At 38.3% G+C, this 23,740-nt stretch overlaps 1 long non-coding RNA gene across 1 annotated transcript in view; it reads right to left on the bottom strand.

Annotated features, from left to right (window-relative positions):
• LOC122790013 overlaps positions 1-23,740 on the bottom strand; it is a 524,509-nt gene that overhangs the window by 172,476 nt on the left and 328,293 nt on the right. The window contains exon 2 of the long non-coding RNA XR_006362905.1: positions 15,439-15,528. This is a non-coding gene — a long non-coding RNA (uncharacterized LOC122790013). The remainder of the gene's footprint in view (positions 1-15,438; positions 15,529-23,740) is intronic.

Raw genomic sequence — 23,740 nt, 5'->3', positions numbered from 1 at the left:
GTGGAATTTCTGAGATGTTCATAGTATAGATGGGCAGCTATGGTTTTAACTTGCTTCCATTTTTTAGAAGCCATGACTCTCTCTTTCGTGAACAGTTTATTAATTTTTGAAAGCCAGGCTGCTGGATTCACTTGAATTATTTTGGTTCTTATTGGGGCTAGTTCATTTAGTATGTTAAGGAAATTTGAACTGAACAGGGCTACAACTTTATCAAGTGGAAGGGTCTAAAGACTCCACCAGTTGACTGATTTTAGTGCTGCAATGAATTGGTCCTTACTAAAGAAGAGAGGTTATGAGCAAGTTTATACTGATACTGTTTTAGGTTAGGTTTATGATGACTTATTGCAAAGATGGGTGAGTAATAACTTAAGGTATCAGGCAATACACCTGTTGAGAAGAATTTTGTTTGGGACATTAAATATAATCCAATCTAAGGCAGAGGTTCTACCAGAGTTTTTGATGCATCTTGTGAAATTTGAAATAAGCAGGGTGAAGCCATTTAGATTAATGACATTTATTTATTTATTTTACATTTGTTGACTTGGATATATGTCAATTTTCAGCGGAGGCCCGGGGAGAAAAGTTCCAAGATAATAATGCACATTGAACATTTAGTAAATGCTTGTTTCAAACAGATTACAGTCATAAGCAATACCAGCATTTAGCACATATAGTACTAACTTATTATAAAACACTTTACAAAACATAACATTATTTTCAAAGTTATATATACATAACATTGCATTCAGGTAAAAGACACATTGAGCAGCAGTTATACAATTGACCCTTCCTGAAATGGTGTGGAAGAAAAAAGTTAGAAGTAGTTGAAGGTAAGGAACCTAAGTAATAGAGAGGTCACTAGTCAGGGTTAATGGCAAGACATAACCAATGAGTTTTGAAGTATTTCTTGAGTTTGCTTTTGAATCGAGTTAGTGAGCGGTCTAGGGTCAAGTCAGCTGGGAGTCTGTTCCATGTTTTTCCAAGAGAGTTGGCAAACAGAGTCCCCAGCTGAGTAGTTGGATTTGTATGTTTGAACTAGGAGTCTAGTGGATGATCGCAGTGGCCAGGTGCTGGTTTCATAGATAAATTCATAGATTAGTAGATTAGTACTAGGCTAACTGCCCTTGCGAGCCATTTTAAGCCTAACCAATTATCCCCTGTGAGACTCAAACCCTGTACCTTGTGGTTGTAAGGCACACACCTTAGCCATTAGGCCACCCTCTCAAACCTGGTGTAGGAGCTGATAATATTTTTTAGTAAAGGTGTTTTTTTCTGGTTGGTAAAGAACTTTATGTGCCACTATTAGCTGGTTGAACTGCAGTAGGCTAGGCAGTTCAAGCCATCCTAGGAGATTAAGGTTGTGACAGTGGTGTTTCTGGTAGGCTGTGTCAGTAGCAAATCTGGCAATGTGGTTATAGCAGGATGATAGTTTATTAAGATTTGTTTTGTTTAAGTTGGAGCATAGAGGTAAGGCATAGAGAAGAGCTGATAGTAGATGGGAATGAGCAATTGTAGTTCTAGCAAGTGAGGTAAGGAAAGGTTTGATTCTGTAAAGAGAGCCAATATTTTTATTAATGGTTTTGATAGATTGATTTATATGCACATCATACTTCAGGTTGTTATCAACTATGACACCCAGTAGTTTAGTTTGGGCTTCTGGAGATTAGCAGGACTATTACTGTTGATAGTTTGTCAGTCAATATTTTGGTCATCTAAACTGATTGTCTCATGTGAGATGCTGTTTGATGCCCAGAAGAGAATTTCTTCAGCTGTAACTGTTATTTCTAAGAGGAAAGTAAGCAGTTATAATGCAAAGGTTTTGTGAACATTAATTTGTAAGGTTGTTATAATTATTTCAGCACTGAAGAGTGGGAGTGGACTCATATGAAACCTAAAGAGGTTTCAAGTACTCTTGTAGATAATGGCCACCCTCACCATCTATCTGGAGTTCTGCCAAGTCTTAATGTGTTAATTCCTGCAGTAAGAGTTCTTCGCTTTTTATTTCTTGTTTAAGCCAGATTTCTGTGGCTACTAGTATATCTGGGGAGTGGTATGCTAGCCACGCATGCCTATCAGTAAGTTTTTTCTTATACTTCTATGGTTAGCATTGTATATTGCCAGTGGTGGGATACAAACCCACACCTCCAGTAAGACTGGAGCCATAATCCAGCACCTTAGACCACTCACCCATAGGTGAAGACAGCATAGTTTTGAGGGAAGACTGTTTTATGATGTGACAGACTTACTATTTTGTTGTGTGGTTCCAGGACCTGAGTTAGGATGGATGTCACCACATGATAAAGTTGTAGCCCTGTTAAACTCAAATTTCCTTAACACACTAAATGAACTAGTTCCAATAAGAATTAAAATAATTCAAGTGAATCCAACACCCTGGCTTCCAAAATGACTAAATTGTTCATAAAAGAGAGAGACGTGGCCTCTAAAAAAATGGAAGCAAGATAAAACCATAGCTGCCCATTTATACTTCCTCTGTCTGACACTTGTTAACGACCCCGTGAACCCACTCCCTTCTCTACTATAAACCATCCTTTACCTCACCTTGTCTCTGTCTTTTCAGATTTCTAACTTTGGATTCCAAAAAAAAAAAATCAATGTCTATACTTTGTAAATATTATTCAGACTATATAAATCACATATATACTTTGTAAATATTACTTAGACCATATGAATCACATTGCCTTTTCTTTTAAATAATGCTTTTACTCATTTGCATGCTACCATTGTTCTTCAACTTTGGAACTTTGTGTAATCGTCTATGTCTGTATTTATAACTATTGTATAATTGTCACTATCTGTGGAACATTTCTCCCCGGGCCTCCACTGAAAACTGGCTCTTCTTGGCCCAATTGATTTCCCTGGTCATCAAACTGAAATAAATAAATAAATAAATAAATAAATGTTTTCAAGTTTAAAGACAGCAGAAAATATGTATAAGGGTGTTTGAATTTTGGCCTTGGTCTCCGAGAAGACTTGATTTTGTTGTTGTGTATATAATACTTTATTTTAAAGATGTGGAGAGTAGAGGAGGTGAAGAGACTAGGGTCTATTAATAGTCTGAGATGTGTAGTGTTTGAGGATAATTAGGGTGGGTATGGAGAATTGAATATGCAAGTAGGTGTTGATAAATGTATGACAGGCAGCAGTTGTGAGGGATAATAATACAATTGTGCAGAATAGTAACATTGAAGATGTGGAGTAATTAAGAAGGAAACTGAATGAAATGACAGAGGAGATGGGGTGAATGTGCAGAGTAAATATATATATATATATATATATATATATATATATATATATATACAAATATATACATATATGGGATCGGTACTGATCCCCGAAGGAACTTTTCACCGAAGCACAAACAGCCGGGCATACTTCGACGCAAGTGCTTTTTACCGAAAAAGCACTTTTGCGGAAGTATGCCTGCAGCTAGAGGGAGTCATGGGGGAATGACTGTTGTGGAGATCGTACTATGGTGCGGATAAGGGAATATTCCCTTTTCCTCACTGTAGTGCAATCTCAGAGTGAGAATATTAAAGTAGGGGGGTGTGGGGGGCACAGCTCCCCACATTAGAATGCAGGGGCTTGCCCCTGCATAAAAGTAGATTTATTGGGTTTTTTTTAATACACTTTAACAAAAGTGTTTTTTTGGTGAAAGCGCTTTCATTAAAGTGTGTTCGGTAATTGTGGATTCAGACTATTGAACTTTAGTTCAATAGTCCTAGATCCACATATATATATATATATATATATATATATATATATATATATATATATATATAAATGTGTGTGTGTGTGTGTGTGTTAAAACCAGTTAATTGGTTGAAGGGGGTGTTGATAAGGTAAGAGGAAAACATAATTGTTAAAATTAGGGGGAAGATTGAGGGTAGTAGTGGGTGGGTGTTTAAAAGAAAACGTAGGAGTCACTATTGGAATGAAGATGGAGGGTAGGAAAGGAAAAAGAAGAAAGTTTTGCTTAAGGTCTACTTGGCTGAAGTATTAGAGATGCCAGGAAATTTGACGAGGGAATGTCTATAGTGATGCGTATGCCTTTAAGAGGGGTGTGAGGTAGGTGGAGTTCTGTGTGGAGACCAGGTCCTATAAATGCAATGGAATGGTGGGTTGCTGGTGAATTGGGGGTGAGAGGGGAGTCAAGCAAGCAACATCTCTCACACCAGCAGGAGAGATCATCAGTGTGGGCATGCTCAAAGTGAAGACAGAAACTGTGAGCTATCACACCAGTAATTACTATACAGGTATCTTCTGCCTTTAAAATGTTTTTTAGAATAAAAAGACACTGCTTTACAAAAACAATGCATAGAGCAGAGTAGATTTATATCTATGCAGGTGAAGAAATTGTAAAGCTGTTGTTATCTCAGTTTATTGGCAGGGGAAGCAGACGTTTATACTGGATGTTTTACAATTATGTATTGTACAGCACTTATTCCAGGAATAGGTTTTCCTGTAGGAATATTGCTTCTCACATATGATATTCATATGTGCTGCCTATGTTAAATTACTTGTCCAACCATGATATAGTAGGTCTGTGGAGTTAAATTATTCCACTTCCTTTCAGCTATGCAAGGCTGGTCTCACTTATAGCAGAGAGAAATCTACTGTGGGCAAACTGACAACAAGAGCCACAACCATGAATATTTTATGGCAAAAAAAAAAAAAAACTTGACAGGAGGAGGGGGTACCCTCAGGTACTTTTACCTTTGCTCATTGCAGAATTTAAAAAAGTATAAAAAAGTATTATAGAATCAAATATATTTCTACTTAAATTTGAATGTGTGCATGTGTGTGGAGGGCTGGCTCTACATATATCTATATCTATATTGGACACTAAAGAGAGAGAAAAGGACCTGCACCGATTGGCTAGACAGAGGGACAGAGCTGGGAAAGATGTGCAGCAAGTAAGGGTGGTAAAGGATAGTGAGGTAAAGGTACTCACAAGAGAGGAGAGTGTGTTGAGTAGATGGAAAGAGTATTTTGAGAGGCTGATGAATGAAGAGAATGAGAGAGAGAAGGTTGGATGATGTGGGGATAGTGAATCAGGATGTGAAACAGATTAGCAAGGAGGAAGTAAGGATGGCTATGAAGTGGATGAAGAATGGAAAGGCTGTTGGCCCAGATGACATACCAGTGGAAGCATAGAGGTGCTTAGGAGAAATGGCAGTGGAATTTTTAACCAGATTGTTTAATGACATTTTGGAAAGTCAGAAGATGCCTGAGGAGTGGAGAAAAACCTATCTTTAAGAATAAGGGTGATGTGCAGAGCTGCAGTAACTAAAGAGGGATAAAATTGATCAGTCATAGCTTGAAGTTATGGGAAAGAGTAGTGGAAGCTAGGTTAAGAAGGGAGGTGATGATTAGTGATCAGCAGTATGGTTTCATGCCAGGAAAGAGCACTACAGATGCAATATTTGCTCTGAGAGTGTTGTTGGAGAAATACAGAGTAGGTCAGAAGGAGTTGCATTGTGTCTTTGTGGACTTAGAGAAAGCATATGACAGGGTGCCTAGAGAGGAGTTGTGGTATTGTATGAGGAAGTCGGGAGTGGCAGGGAAGTATGTAAGAGTGGTACAGGATATGTACGAGGGTAGTATGACATTGGTGAGGACTGCGGTGGGAGTGACAGATACATTTAAGGTGGAGGTGGGATTACATCAAGGATCAGCACTGAGCCCTTTCTTATTTGCAGTGGTGATGGACAGGTTGACAGATGAGATCAGACAGGAGGCCCCATGGACTATGATGTTTGCAGATGACATTGTGATATGTAGTGAGAGTAGGCACCAGGTTGAGGAGACCCTGGAGAGATAGAGATATGCTTTAGAGAGGAGAGGAATGAAGGTCAGCAGGGCTAAAACAGAATATATGTGTGTAAATGAGAGGGAGGGTAGAGGAATGGTGAGGATGCAGGGAGCAGAGTTGGTAAAGGTGGATGAGTTTAAGTACTTGGGATCAACAGTTCAGAGTAATGGTGAGTGTGGAAGAGAGGTGAAGAAGAGAGTGCAGGCAGGGTGGAATGGGTGGAGAAGAGTGTCAGGAGTAATTTGTGACAGACGGGTACCAGTAAGAGTGAAAGGGAAGGTCTACAAGAGGGTAGTGAGACCAGCTATGTTATATGGGTTGGAGACGGTGGCATTGACGAAAAGGCAGGAGTCAGAGCTGGATGTGGCAGAGTTAAAGATGTTAACATTTGCATTGGGTGTGACTAGGATGGACAGGATTAGGAATCAGTATATTAGAGGGTCAGCTCAGGTTGGACAGTTTGGAGACAAAGCAAGAGAGGCGAGATTGCGTTGGTTTGGACATGTGCTGAGGAGGGATGCTGGGTATATTGGGAAAAGGATGCTAAGGATGGCGATGCCAGTTAAGAGGAAAAGAGGAAGGACTAAGATAAGGTTTATGGATGTGGTGAGAGAGGACATGCAGGCGGTTGGTGTGAAGGAGCATGATGCAGAGGACAGGAAGAAATGGAAACAGATGATCCGCTGTGGTGACCCCTAACGGGAACAGCCGAAAGAAGATGATGATGATATAGATATAGATGCTTCCAGTCAGTCATTGTGATCCAGTGACCAAAAACTCCTGTCTGTCCACAAATCTATCAAATCTGCGACACAGTGTCTGTACTCGTACCATGTCACCTCGGCCAGGAACTCCTTATCTCTATTCATCAGGTCAATACCCTCCCTCCCAACCTTTAAAACGATTCTGAAAGACTTCCTAGCCAAAAGCTGTCTCTGTTCTTGTTCAACACCAGGATAAATTTTATCCCTAAATGTGAACAAGTACCTATACACACCTTGCACCTCCTTACTCTTTCTTCTTCACTCGTTTCCTTACCTCTCTTAATTTTTCTCCCCTGGCTTTCTCTCTAAATATAGCATAAGCCTGTTTTTCTTTCACATATTGCAATTCCTCTTTGTATTATACTAATTTAATTTCTATACAAACTGGCTAAAATTTCTCTAACTATTAAATCATTGTTCTGTGTGGAGACATGCGTGAATGGACGTACCTTAGTTGAAGGTTGTGCGTCAGGGCTGGCAACTTGGCACGTAAAAATCCACTGCCAATCATTAGTGGACCGAAGTTCCGCTGTGGCGACCCCTAACCGGGAAAAGCCGAAAGACACAACAACAACATTAAATCATTGTCACATAACTTGTATCTATTCTTAACCATTGTTTTCATGTTATGTCTAATTTTGTATAATTATTTAAACTGTATTTGTTTTTTGTATTATTTTTAAAGACTGTAAAATTATGGTTCTGTTCTTAAAATGTTTTGTAATACTTTGGACCTTTTCTCCCTGGGCCTCCAGAGAAAATAGGTTCCGACCCAGTCACACTTTCCCAGTAACCAAATGTCAATAAATAAATATCTATATCAATATCCATATCTATATCTATATATCTAAAGCTATAGCCATGTATCTATCAATAGAGTGATACACATAAGTAAGGATTATCACATGGTTACTAATGTTAATTTACACTGAATCTGATTTTGTTGATTTGATAAAACGATGCATAATTATTTATTTTTGCTTCATTTTGGAGGACAGTTCAGTGTGAAAAATGTGTCATGTGTAAATGTCAATATAAAATATATATATAATACATATGTAAAAATGTTAAAAGAAGAGAGTGCTCCCAGATACAGATATTAAACTAATTATAAAAGGGAAAGATAAAGAGGTGTAAGAACTTGTTACAGGGCAGGCCTTGGACATTGGTACCAGCAGGGCAACACCACCATATGTGTTCAAAATACCCACGTGACAACAAAGTGCAGATTATAAAATGACAAAGACAGTAGTCTATAGTGCATCCCTTGTAAACTCTTCAGATGAACAGCTGAAAGCAGAGATTATGGTGATATATTTGAAAAAATCATGGATAAATGAGAGACAATTTTATGAGAAAGCAAATTAAAGTCCTGTTTACAGAGAGTATATAAATAGACAGCTTCATTAATCAAAAAATCAGGCAGCAGCTACAGCAGTGATGGAATACTGAGCTTTGTCAAAATCATCGTAAACTCTTTATAAAACAGTGGGATCCTTTTTTTCTTGATTTGCATATAAGGATTGGCAGTTAGTGTGAGTGCTTGCTCACTAGAATGCACATCTGCTGTTACTAATTATATTCTGCCTAAGTGTCAGTATCCTAAAAAACAGCCTACATCAAGTTCCCATTGTTTATTGCTACAGAGTCAGTCTAATATCAGTTGTTTATGATTTTATTTTGTCTGCAAAATGAGAAATACGGAATAAAGCAAACATCATTTGTGATATGTTTGCTATAAAGAAAACATCAGCTGTACCTTTCTAAGAATGATTAGTACTTGTGTCATCCTCTGCATCAATGAAGTATTTTGTATTTATTTACAAATACTTTTTTTAAAAATATCTTGCTGTTTTGCTGGTTTGCATTTTGTACAATGTTTAACTTCTTTATAACACCATATAGTCAAATGAGCAACTGAAATTTTAATACAGAGCCATTTTTTTTTTTATTTTTATTAATACGCAGTAAAGTGAATTTATGCATCCAGTTTGTAAGAAAGTTTGTGAATTGCCCTGACATAATACATATGGAGACAGTTACTTAAATGTAGAAGCAAACCTCTCATAGTAATCAAATGACAAAGTTCTGTGTAAGACTTTCTTCTTATGCCTGATTTTTTCGGGTCTATATTAGAACACCAAAGACACTAAACATCGAACGGCCTAAAGGCCGAAAATGCCAGACCTCAAACTTGCATTTGTGGGGGGCTGTACCCCCACACCATCAGCTAATTATATATACCAACTCCAAGATTGCACTACAGTGAGGAAAGGGCAAATATTCTTTTTTTTTTTTCAATAATAAATCTTTATTATTTTTTCAGTTGTTAATACAATAATACACAAAGCAAAAAAAAAAAACTTATAACAACAATACTACAATATATATACATTATACATGAATGCTTCCAACAGTTAAATGAGATCATTATACATTGAAATAAAATTCTGAAAAAGAGTATTAAAAGATCTAGTATCAATATACAGGCTTATTAATACTGACTTCCAAATTAAAGGGGATAACTGGATTCGGAACATTAAGCCAACACAATATTAAAGATTTGCTCCCATATTTTCGGATTATTTATATTTTTCTTATGATCTTTGATTAATAATTTATGTGCTAGAATATGTTTTATTGCTACACTTTTAAAGTTTTCCCATGAAGTCTGAGATGGATTCAACCAATTTGTAGCTATATAAAGCTTCATTAACAAGAAAATATTTATAAGTGTGATCATTTTGGATCTGTCCAAGTTGTTTGGAGGGATATGTAGAATCATAAATTCCCAGGAAAGTGTGGAATGTTGATAACCCATTTTTTGTAATTGAATTTTTAAAGAGTTCCAAAGTTTAAATATACATTTACAGCTCCAGAACATGTGCCTTCACTGTACTGCGATCTCACAAAAAGCGCGTAGTTGAATGGCATTTCTGACGTTAAGGCCATTCAATGTTTACCCTCTTTGATTTCATAATAGGAGCCTGATTTTTTCATATGCCTATAACACTAGCTAAGGCCGAGCCTCACAAATGACAAATCTGCCAGATCTTTTCCAGCAAAGTCATGGAACTTCCTCATTAAACCTTCAAAAATATGAGGACAATAAATACAGAAATTTTGCATTATAAACAAATAGTAATGTGACGTTTTTGTTTTTTCTTTCTTCCCGCCACACTGATAAGTTCAGGGAAATCTTTTTTCCCTCATTTATCAATTACTCACATAATTCAAGGCTGCAAAAGAACCACTGTCTACCCTGGCATTCCATAGGAAGAAATCAGAAAAAAATGATTTGATCCGTATGCCAACCCATCAGACAAGGTGCACACTCATGAACAGAACATAGACGTATAGGCAATGTGCTAGATTGCCAATTCATCTATAGAATGCCATGTCTTTAGGTGTGGAAGACTGTACAGACCCAACCAGAACATTCAGAACTGCACAGATGGTACTCCATCCAAGAACTGATCCTTGTTGCCAGCTGATCTAAGGTAACAATGCTAGCCACTACATCTTCAGTTTCAAATTGTGACATTCTGCAAAAACATTTGTCAGTACTTCATTAATTGTAAGAACATTCAGCAATGCCATAGTATGCCGTAGTGCATGGAGTGCTGTGAGTACATTAAAAAAGACTAAATAGCATCCTGGTTCAACATTGCTATAGTGCAAGTCCTGAGCTTAACAACATTTAGAGGTGCTTAACGGTGCTGTTAAGGTATGGTCTGCACTAAAAGTAGACAGTGCAAACCAGAAAATCGCAGCAGCAGAAAATTAAATGGATTCATTTTAACTGCCATTTCTGCATGCTGCCTGCTAAAGTCAAGTTACTATTATGATTACTCCAGAACAAGTAAAAATACGACTCTGTCATTGTCCGTGTTGGTGTGAATGACCTGAGACGTACCTCCCTGGACTACATGAAAAGAGACATGGAAGAGTTGTCTGCTCACGTAGCCCAGGCCGGTATGACCCTGACCCTAAGTAGCATCCTGCCCTCACCAAGAATGATGCCACAGTATAAAGAAAAAATGATCAATTTCAACAATTGACTAAGTTTCTGGTATCATTCAAAGGGGATCCAGTATCTGTCCACCTGGGATAATATGCTAGATAAGTCACGTTGCTTCGCAAGAGATGGCTTGCACCTGTCACCCTTAGGCTTTCGAATACTGACCAAGGCTTTTGCCACCCCCATAGTGCCTTTGTTAGGCAAGGTTCAAAAGACAAACCCACCACCGTAAATAGCACAAGTAATCAAAAACTGAGGGTATGCTACTCAACGCCAAAAGTCTAAACCTCAAAATGCATGTACTCGAGGCACTCCTCAGTATGGAGAACATTGATAACTGTGCAGTAACAGAAATCTGGTTTAAGGCTCCAGAGAGCACCCCAGCACTACCAGGCTATAACTTATACCATACTTTTCAGCCACAGAACCTGGACCGAAACACAAAAGGTGGGGGTGTATCCATATTCATCAAGGATACCCACACCTCCAGGTTAGTGGCACAGCACAATGCCTAAGAGATCATCCATGTTCAACTAACAACGGGCAAAACTGCAATTCAAATTGTAGCTTGCTACAGATCACCCGCCATGACTCAGGATCCCCATTCCACGCTTCTGGAGACAGTGGAAAATATTAACGTCCTACCAAACACCCTAATATTGGGTGATTTCAATTACTCAAACATTAACTGGGAGAACTACTCAAGTACTAACTCCCTTGCCCAGTGCTTCCTAGAGTTTATAAACTTGAATGCCCTGGATCAACTGGTCAACACTCACACCAGAGGTGACAACATATTGGACCTGGTCATCACCAACATGGGCGACCGGTGTTCTACACCGGAGGTCAAACCCTCACTGGTTAGATCAGACCATAGACTAATCAATCTGGATATCCGCATTCTGCCCCCACCCCCAATCATGGAAACCACCATGAAAAACATTTGCTACTTAAGACCAAGCTGGAAAGGTTCTCAGCCCCCATGCTAAAGGACAATGCTGTCCAAGCTGCGGAATCCCTTACAAAGACACTCTATGAGCACCTGTAAGAATGCATGGATCGTGCTGTCCCAAGCAAAACCAAGACTCACTCCTCCAAGAAAAGGAAACCAGTGTGGTGGACCCCTGCCATAAACAAGCTATACAACAGAAGGAGGAAACTAGTACAGAAAAGAGTAAAATCCCAAGAAGGAAAGACATCCCTGATCAGTATCAGCAAGAAACTACAATGCCTCATAAAATCATCCAAGGCTAGCTTCAAAAGAAAAATTTCCATGGACTCCAAAGATAACCACAAAGCATTCTTTAGCTATGTCAAGAACCTAAGTGGAAACTCTCAAATCTGCTCTGAGTTTGTGCAGAATGGCACAAAATACACTGAACCGACTGATATTGCCAATATTCTGGCAGACAGGTTTAATGCAAACTTCACTCCCCTCTCACCCTCTAAAGGGCCCATAACCATACCAGAAGAATGTAGTGCCCCAGCAATCACTGACACACAGGTTAATACAGCCCTATCCAAAGCCAAAAATACAGCTTCAATGGGACCAGAGAGTGTCCCAGGCTGTGTCTTACATGAGCTCCAAAATGAACTAACCCCTCACCTAAACACACAGTTCAAACTCAGCCTCTTTACAGGCTACATGCCCATAGAGTGGTGCACAGCAGCAGTTATCTGCTCCACAAAGGTGGAGCCACAATGGACCCCAGGAACTATCGCCCTATAAGCCTGACTAGCCTGGTCTGCAAGGCTATGGAGCACATCATCATGGAATTCATTAACAGAGACATTGGGAACCTTCAAACATTGGACCCTACCCAGTTTGGCTTTGTTAAGGGCAGATCATGCCTCCTAAACCTGGTGGACTTCTTTGAGACAGTTACCAAGGCTTTAGATGAGGGAAAGGAGGTCCACACAGCCTACCTAGACCTCACAAAGGCTTTTGACACCATTCCCCATTCTGGTATTATAGACAAGCTCACCAGCCTGAACATAAACCCCTACGTCATGAAAAGGGTTGCCAATTGGCTCACAGATAGAACCCACATGGTGAGAGCTGCAGGCTCTAGGTCCGACTCTAAACCAGTTACAAGTGGCATCTCCCAGGGCTCAGTCCTAGGACCCCTCCTGTTCGGTATATACTTCTCAGAGGTACAGGCAAGCAGAGGAGGACTATGGATGACCCAGTTCACAGACGACTGCAAACTGGGGGCCATAATTGACTCTCCAGCTGATACAGACATCCTCCAGAAGGGTCTCACTGAGATGGATACCTGGTGTCAAAATCATGGCCTCAAGCTAAATGCCAAAATGTGCATAGTCATCCCCTTTGGAAAAAACAAAGTACCTGCAAACTACTACATGCATGGTAGTCCCCTAAATACACAAAATGTAATAAGGGGTCTGGGGACCCAAGTAGATAGTAATCTCTCCTTTGATAATCATATTGCCAAGGTGGTTAGAAAATCTTTCTATGAGGTCCACCTAATCACAAAAGGGTTTGCATCTAGAAAAAAAGAGGTTATCGCACCCCTCTACTCATCACTCATCAGACCCATCATAGAGTACAATGCCTCATTTGGGATGTACCTTACAAGACACCTGCAACAGCTGGAAAAAACACAGAAGTACCTCACCAAGAGGATTACTGGCCTCAAACATATGCCCTATGCAGCCTGACTGAAGAAACTCCAGCTGTACTCTGTTGCATACTGCTTACTCAGAAGTGATCTCTGCCTGACATACAAGGCCATGTCCAACCCAGAATTGATGGACATGCTCCACCTAAAATAAAAAACAAATCTCCAAGACCCACACGCTCTAGGGATCTAAACCTCACCACATCAATAAATAGGACATGCTGGAGTGATAGATTCCTGTCCCAGAGACTCCCCATGCTTTGGAACAGGATTCCAATCTACTTTAGGCAGAGCCCCTCCCTAACACTCTTCAAGAGAAACCTTGACGAGTGAATGGAAAACAGAAAATTTACCCCAGGGATCACTGCAGGGGCTCTGGTGGACAGAGGCACAGGGAACTAATGGCTTTGCTGGACCGAGGCACAGGGAGCTAATCTAAGGGGGCAGCGAAAGCCAACACATTCTGGCTAGGCTTATAGATGCCCTCAGACACATAGCCTAGTACTTACCTATGAACCTATGAACCTATGAACAGCTGTTTCCCTTACACAAGGAATATGTAAGGACATCAACCACTTTCCCACTGTTTTACCAGCTTTCAAAGCTAGCACAAATGTGTTTTTTTTTTTTGAAATCTTACCATTGACTAATTTGCAATCCTAACAATGAATCATGTGTACTTGACATGGATGCCAAGATTTATCTCTTGAGCTTCATTCTCGAAGTGAATTTTGTGGCATCCAAGTCTCGAATGAAGGACATATTTGTCACAACCTTTAACCTGATCATAATCCACTATATCTGGCCATCATTGAGTTATAGTCACAAAAATCTACACATGACTACAAAGCGCACATAATCTGCCAATAATGAGGAAATAATAAAAAGATGTTAATAATTTTAACGCTTATATAAATGCACATTTTAAAGGGTGAAAGTATCTGCTGACTACTAATGCTTTAAAATTCAGAAACTTCATATATGGAAACGTCTTTACATCTGTTTACACACCTAAAGAATACAAGCCAAAAATTATTTAGACACACACATTATTATTTTTTTCTAAAAATGCTCATCGTACGCTGTCAGAAGTTATGATTTCATATGGAATCAGAAGTTAAAGTGGAAATCTGAAGTCTCTGACTACTTTAGCTTGATGATTTCAGATAATTGTAACACCGGGTTTTATATATTGTTCTAATCAGTATATTTCACATATAACAAATGCACTTTTTTAAATTGATAAATTGAACCGTATTTTATCCCATCATTTTCAATTGGGGAATAGCCAGGATTTTTGGAATTGTAAGACACACTCCAGAAAATAGCTCCTCCCCCACAAGTGTAACCCCCGTCTCCCAAAGCAGTCAGTGCATGTTTCTATATAATACATTCTCATTACTGAAAACATCATGAAATATTAGGCTTCAGGAAAAAAAATGTCCAATCAGGTCTAACCAGGTATTCCGAAAAAAAAAAATTCAGCAAAATATGTAATTTTAAACCATGATACACATGACATTTGTATTTAGATTCTATTGCATAGCATCAATTTATATTTTTAAAGTATACCATATCTATGTTCATGATTACGATACTGTATCTGAGGCCTGCTTCACTTGTTAGTGTTTATGATATTTGCAGTACCGCTGTAAGATGTTGTCTGTACCAGTTCTGTAGCGTGCCTTCCAACTGGTAATATTTGTCACCTTCCGCAGTGGTGCACCTGTGGAGTTGTTGCCTCACAGCAAGAGGTTCTCCCATTCGATTCTCGGCTTGGGTTGGGAGTGCCTTCTGTGTGGAGTCTGCATGTCCTCCCTGCTGTCGAGTGGGCGTTCGAAAGACATGCGTTGAATGGGCGTGCCTTCGTTGAAGGTTGGGCGTCAGGCTGGCAACTTGACACCATAAAAAACAACTGCCAATCATTAGCGGACCGGAGTTCCGCTGTGGCGAACCCTAACCGGGAAAAGATAAAAAACAAACAGCAACATAGCACCAACTACATGAAAGAAAGAGCTACATTAATTTACTGACTCATTTAAGGAGCTACTTTTACAAACAGATGAAATTAAGTAAATGAATAACATCACTTCCTGTCCTGTCTCTGCACCATGGACCCAGAATGAAAATATATGATGATAACTTCTGCATACACAATGTAAACTGTGCCAGGCCTACCTGTTTGCAAAGAATCCAAAATGGCAGCACTAGACTTGGATATTTAAGGCTCATGTCCACATGGATAATGGTTATCAGACTTTTGCCTCTCTGAAATGCAAAGGGTAGCTAACTGTAAAACAGAGTCTGCTTCTGTAAACTGCTTGTACATTTGCAAACCTACTGTAAACTTCAGATGATTTTTAAAAGACATACAATGCTCATGTTCACCTCATGTTTGTATAGGTCTGTTATGGGCTTCCCAGATTCTTTGACCTCTGAAGTTTTTACATATGTGCAGTATTTACAGTCACCTGTCCTCCTGTATCTGCCTGTGTTTAGGACGCAGATATATTACGGACCAGTCAAGCTGTGTAATGAACAAATGGTAAATAAGTAAACAGATAAGTGCAATATGGTTACGTCAGCACAGAGGCCGGAGATAATGTTGTACTGTGCTATAAGATTTATTGTAATTTCCAATATATCTCAAATTCTTGGGTGTAATTGGATATACAAATGTTTAAGCTATTAAATATATTTTGCTGACATGTTATTTTAGTAATTAGTGGTATATCTATGATTTATTTTGGCAAAGTTAATTTTCTCAGTTTTCCTCTAAAATATGTTTCTCTGTTTTAATCATGAACATTACATGTGTAAGAAAGCAATGCTGAAAAGGTATCTTTGTATATATATATATATATATATATGGATCCCCTACAAAATCCCGAATGCTCACATTCCCGACACCCAAAATACAAAGACCATATGCCCGAAACACCAAAAACACCGAAAAACCAAAACCGTGAAATTCAAAATCGCGAAAAGTATACCAAACATACAGCACACACATGGACATTCACACACCTTCCCCAAAACACAAACAAACAAACCTACACTACAGACAAGCAAGAGGGCAAGCCCCCCTACATCCCCCATGTGGGAGGCTCCGCCCGCCACACCACCCTACTTAAATATTCTAACTCCAAGGTCGCACCACACAGACACACATGAAAAAAAAACACCACACACGACCATTCCCCTCGCACACACACATCACATTCACAACATACACTTACACACACACTACAACTCCTAACCAACACACACACAGAAATATTTAACCTACCTTCCACCTACCCATTCACAAACCGCAACACCAGAACCGCGAATTTCAGCATCTCCGATCATCGGGTTTTGAAATTCGCACTTCTGGGGTTTCGGTATTTAGAGCTTTCGGCTTTATGATCTCAAGATTCTGAAATTCGGTATTTCAGAATTTCGAGATTATAAAGTGCTCCTATATATATATATATATATATATATATATATATATATATATATTACAAAATGTTATACTGTTCAATAGTTAACTTAAACATAGATTATTAGATTAGCTTCTGACATAATCAAACAAAACTTTAATTCTCAAATAAATTAAATCAACTGTCTTAAAAATAACAAGCAAAATGTGTTGCATGAAATCATATGGCTTTATTTTTGGAGCCACTGAATTCTATTTCTCCACTTGTCATAACAAGAAGGTATAGAAAGTTAGATCAATAACATATCTTAAAACAGAAAAGACAGTACACTTTCTTAAATGCAGCCTCAGAAGCAATATTTTATAACTGTTTTGGAAATCACGTAAAATTATTTTGGCATTTTACATTTGCTCATCCAATATTTAACTCAGTAACAATTATTTTAATTTAAACAGCAAACAATTAAAATATCTTATTATTAACATTTATTTTCTTTATGATGTAAGACATAAGCATATTTTAAACAAATTCATAAACCAACAGTGCGGTCCAACCAAATGTGTACTACTCAAACCAAATATACAAACAAGTCTATTTTAATACATATCTACTATGCTTGTCAGTAAATGCAAATATTTCATTCTTGTTGCATTATCAGTGCTAAAATCACATTGCTTTATTCTAAGCTTTCCACCTTTTCCCAACAAGTAGGCAAACAACACCTGTAATGTTGCCCAATTACAACTTTATGGGGGGGATTCCCTTCACCAGACTTGTCACTCCCACCCTATTCATATCTTCTAGCCATCCCAAACTTGTAGAAATACTTAAAAGCTGCAACTGGACACCATTAAAACATCTTCTACTACTTGAAGTCATTAATTACTTTAACACTACCTTCCTCTCCATTCTAAATTCTCAAGCACCCATTAGATACATATGTGTTAAGTCTAACTACGCCCCTTGGCTAAAAAAAGAAACACTAAACCTTCACAGACTTAGAGATAAGGATTGGTCTACCTGGAAATCAAATAAATCCCAACTCTGATGGCAAACTTATCAGGAATTTAGAAACAAAGCCAAAAAACTAATTAAAATAGATAAAGTCAACTACTACACCGAAATACAAACCAGGCACCACAAAAATCCACAAAAGTTCTGGTCCACTATAAACAATATCCTTCTACCAGAGAAAATAGGAACACACCCTCCCCCCACTGCCAACAACACAGACAATATTGCAACTCAATTTAACAAGTATTTTTACAGAAATCATACTAGGACTATTCAAAACTCACTCCCTCAACAAACACACCCCCAGCCCCACAACAATCACCACACCACTATTCTCTCTCCAACCAGTAGCGACTGACAATATCAAAAGACTGTTGCAAAAATTAAAACCCACCAAACTAGCTGCAGACAGTCTACCTGCTGAATACTTACGGATAACAGCAGAAGGTATAGCATACCCCATTTTCACTAATAATCAATAGATCCATAACTGAACACCAGGGCCCTTCAGTCTGGAAAACCTCATATATCGTTCCACGACACAAAGGGGGCCCATCAACTGAACTAAATAATTATAGACCAATTGCAATACTGTCTCCACTATCAAAAATTCTTGAAAGAGTAGTTCACAAGCAGGTTACTGACTACCTTCTTACTAACAATCTTCTAACTAATACCCAACATGGATTCAGACCATACCATAGTACAACCACACCACTAATGTTTTTCACTAACACTGTTAACTTCCACAGGACTAATAACAACTATGTCTCTTCTGTCTTTCTAGACCTGTCAAAAGCCTTTGACATGGTATCTCACACTAACCTACTAAATACCCTCATTGACCTTCATTTCTCAAACTCCACACTTGCATGGTTCCAAGACTACCTCACAGGATGGCAACAAGCAGTCTCTTGGCAACAAACTCTATCACCCCTATTACCAGTCACACTTGGAGTGCCTCAAAGTTCTATCCTAGGCCCACTTCTAATATGCAGATGACTCCACAGTGATCTGTTCTGCATCCTCTCTAGTGGATCTACAAACTTTAACTCAGAAAGCCTTTCATGACGTAGAAACCTGGCTCACAAATGCTAACCTAATCTTAAACCATAAGAAAACCAATCTACTGGTATTCCTCCCTAATAAGATGTTTCCCCCTCTAACAACTTTTTCATCTCCTCCATTAACAATACTATAATCACCCCATCACCACACTAAACTGCTAGAAGTAGAAATTGACTGCAAACTTAAATTTGATATACACATCTCCCAAAAAGTGAAAAAGGTGCATAAAAAACTAGGTGCTTTATACAGGAATAAACACTACTTTACCAAAGATACCAAAATAGCTATTTCCCAAACACATTTGATATCCACCTTATTATTCACAGTCCCCATTCTCACTAATCTCATGAAATCTGAAATATAAAAACTTGAGTCCTGCTATAATAAAATAGCAAGATATGCCACAAATTCACCAACTAGATTACACCACTGCCTTTCACTCAAGCAACTCAACTGGCTGCAACTCCCCCATCCCCTACACTATACACAATTAACAATGGCCCACTAACTCCACTCAAATCCAGACAAAATACCATCCTTACAAACCGCTCCTCAGCCCTATATTACCAATAGACTACTATGCTCTGCCAACAAACAACAAATAAAAACCTACTTATCCAAAAACAAGCAGGGGATTCTCTATTTGCTAACTACAGAGGTAAAATCTGGAATGAACTGCCAGTCAACATTATCTCCATAACATCCCTACTTCTATTCAAAACTGACCTAAAACAACACTTCCTTACCAAATCACTCTGCCCATGTTCCACCATTACTTGACAGAAAACATCTCACTCTCAACTGTCTTCTATACAAATCTTCCTGTCTAATTAAACTCTCAGAAACTATAACTATAACATCATAATTTAACCGACCGTCTAATAACCTACTTTATTCATCATTGCCTAAATGCTGCTGACACACACTTTTATTTTACATATGCTGCCACCTCTTCACTCTCTTACTATCTATATCTTCTCATTCCTTCATAAAATTCCTCTAGTGTACTATTAGATTGTATAATTCTTCTGAGAATAACACACTGTATCTTAATGTACTACAGTCTGGTGTTATCACATCCTTTACTGATGTATATAAGTCACATTTAAGTTATGCAATGTATCTACTGCCAATTGCACTTTGGTATGTCTTGCCTACATATTTGGATGTTATTCATATTTGTATGTATATGTACTAACCAGAGCTTTTCTCCCCGGGCCTCCACTGAAAAAGGACCTGTGTCCAGTCGGACTTTCCCGGTAAACAAATTTTAAATAAAATAAAATAAAAATCATGGAATATAAACATGAATTCACATTTTTCTACATGATATCTCTACTAACCGTTAAACCCATTGCTTGAATAATATGTATTATTTACTTACCAAATCGCCTGTATCAGTTGCTTTCACATGATCATATACAATCCTCCCTTCACCATTCTTCCCAACTGTCCAGTCAATGTAATCAACTATTTGAACAAAAATCTTGCTTATGTAATACTGTCTATTGATTTCAAGTCTAATAATTTCAGTAGAAGATTCTCCCAAAATAGAATATTTTAATGGCTCCTGTTTAATAACCCAGCATCACCAAAGTAACAGGTGCTTTAGAGAGCTTTCTCAACTCATACTAGCAACCAACACAGTAAAACATGCATCAACAAGCAGATATGACAGTGGTATTTACATAGAAATAAGGCTGAAAAATATTAGAAACTATCAGACAGTTCATAGTAGAAGGTAATAATAACTCTTATTTATAGCTCCTTCAAAATTCAAAGATATTTAGTTATAGTAACAGTGTTTTGTCAAGTGACAGGCTTCACAATTCCATTAAATATTTTACCACTGACATAATGCCCCTGGCTTAGTTAAACCCTGCTGGTGGACATCTGCCATTAAAACTAACAACATAGCCAGCTTTAGGTACCTGCAGTACCAGTGGCTTCAGAGGCCACTTAATCATCCTTGACTGTGTAGGGACCCCACAAAAGCTGTTGTTGGCTGTGGAAAAAATGAGGAAAAAATGTATTTTTGATTATCTTTACCTGAACAGGGCTGTGATATGATGCTTTTAGGAGAAAGCTGATAATGAACATCAGCAAGGTAAGCACTGGAGAGATCAGCAGCTCAGAGTGACTGATCGTAGTGCACACCATGGATTTTAAGAAGAACTAATGCTTCTGATCTTCAGGGATGGTTTCTCTTTCATGGAGTTTAATAAATACTGGCAAAACATCCGATACTATAACTCTCAACATCTTTGTTAAAGAATTATTTTCAGTGCCAAACTAATAGCAGAATGAAGGCTCAAATGAAGAACACATTTTAAACATTACTGTAATTCACTTAAAAAGTTACTAGAATAACACATTTTGCATCAGCAGGCATTTTTTGGACAATAAGAAGTATACAGCTATGATGTCTGGATTTGTTGACTGTCTGTAATTTTGAATGAGTTACATACTAGCAAATAAAACTTTTTAACAAAGGACAGAGCAAAATTATGTAGCAAAATCAGGGAATATCTGTGAAATCAGGGACAGTGACAGGTATTCACTTACTCCTTAATGAGGTAAATAAATGTGACTTACCTCTGTTTGACAATTGCTAAATAGCAGTCACTGATCTGATATGGCAATACCAGTGTTGCACAATATATTGTTATTTGCTGAAGTAAGTATAAATCTAGTATTGCTTTGACTTATGCATGTATGCTTGTGTGTATATGTGTGTGTGTGTGTGTGTGTGTGTGTGTGTGTGTGTGTGTGTGTGTGTGTGTGTGTGTGTGTGTGTGTGTGTGTGTGTGTGTGTGTGTGTGTGTGTGTGTGTAAAAAAATTATTTTTATTTATTTATCATTTTACATTTGTTGACCGGGAAAGTCCGACTGGATACATGTCCATTTTCAGTGGAGGCACAGGGAGAAAAGCTCCACAAAAGTAATAATAGTACAATAATACTCAAAGAGAGCAAAAAGGATGTAGAAGCATCATTTCAGATGGTATAACACAGTAGGAATATACTGGCACATGCTAAAGGTTAACAGAGCGAGAAAAGAATATAAATAAATCATTTCACAAATGTTTAGCACAATAGGAAAATGCTACAGTATACAAAAAGGTGGAACTCAGCAGGCATAACTGTACATTATGACATAACCCAACAGATCAATAAAATTGCTGGCTTGCTAATAGTCAGTTAAGTAGAGAAAGACCAAGTTGTTGGATTGGGTTGTCAGGGTTCACTGATTTTTATCAGTGCACACATCCAGTAATGCCAGGACACACACATGGATAAAACACATCAGTAAAAACTGCAGCTTACAAATAATTATATTTCAAATGTAAGACACAGCATATATCACAAGACATTCAGACACTTAGAACTTCTAGGAATCTGGTAATCCCCCTTGCCAGACTGTATAAATGGATAGAGGGGGGCTCCCTTCTTTATCCTTGACGACATAGGGGCCCCACAAAAGCTGTTTCTGGTTAAGGAAAAAAGAGGAGAAAAAAATTCTTTAATTTTCTGATTACGACTTTAACTTGAATAGAGTTGTGATATGACCCTGTTACGATAAAACTGATCATGGTCTCTGCTGTCAACTGCACCCATTCTAAAACCAACCCTGCTCAGATGCGTGTGTACAGAGGGATGGAGATTGTGTGGTCATTGTTTTGTTTACATTTCTCACAGATCTCAGAGAAGTACAAACACAACTACTTTAGCTCCTGTTGGGGCAGTGTACTGTCTATGAGCAATAAAGTAGAATCCATTACTGCAGTCATTATTTTTTTTACTTTTCTCACAATCAGACATCAAGCATGTATATAAGCTCACTTTGGGGGTTGGGGTGAGAAGTCAGGAGGCATGCTATACATATATGTATGTAAGCAGTCACTTGAATTACATGACTGTGACCATTTAAGTCTCTGCATTCATTCCAGTCTAATACCAGAAAGATGCACAGGCAGTGACTATTTTTTAGGGGGATTAAGGAGGCAGGCAGTATTCCCAGACAGGATCTGTATATCCTCATAACAACTGGCTTGTTAGTTTATTGTGAGCTACTATTTTGTCAGCTTTGAATATTAAGCCTTGGGCACAGCTTATGTCTTCATTGAAAGAAAAAAATAAGACTGAAATTATTTTTCTTACATGATTTTTGTTTAGGCCACTGTTGGATTAAAAGGTTGGGAAATGCTCTAAAATACATTCTAGAGCATCTATAACCCCTATGGCTTCTGGGGGTCCCAGCTTGAGTTATTTCCTAAATGGTTATTAATGTGCTGTCTTGGTCAGTAAAGGTCTGTTGAAAGGATGCAAGGGAAAACCAAAGCTGAACAGCAACACTGAATTTCTTTCTTTAATCATAATTTCTGCTCAGGCCATTATTGGATGAAAAGGTTGGGTAAAATGAAAAAAAAATTAAAAAGCACTTCAGAGCATATATAAAGTTATGGCTTCTTGAAAAAGCTGAATAGAAAGGTAAAATGTGAGAAACAGAATGAAAACATAATGCGCATGGTGTGGGCAACCCAAGATGGGGAGAAACAGAGGGGAGCATACAGGATGTGTGTGTGTTTTTTGGAGGGGCTGAAACAGTAGGCAGTGTCTAGGGTGCCATTTCACCTAAGTCCAGTCCAGTACATAGCATTGTTGTAATGTATCATTGTTACATCTAAATGCCAGTAACTGTGAATGTCCCTTTGTGAGATGAGCCAGTATAGTGCTGTACATAGGCACTGTAGCTACAGATCATCCTGTGTATACTACTCCTAAAAGTTTGCAGCAAGAGCTAAAAGGATGGATGGGGGGGTGGCAGTAACAGGGTGATACTTAGACTGGAAGTGTCCAGGGGGCTCCCAACTTGACATTTGCTGGGGGCCCCCAAAATGCTAGCACCAGCCCTGTATATCTATATATTTGTACATTTGAAAATGTTTGTAAATATGTAAATATTTTGTAAAT

This window comes from Protopterus annectens, chromosome 15.part0, assembly GCF_019279795.1.
Source record: "Protopterus annectens isolate FY-2018-M chromosome 15.part0, PAN1.0, whole genome shotgun sequence".
Lineage (NCBI taxonomy): Eukaryota > Metazoa > Chordata > Ceratodontiformes > Protopteridae > Protopterus > Protopterus annectens.
Note: the sequence above shows the minus strand (reverse complement) of the source record. Positions and strands in the feature narration are given on the sequence as shown.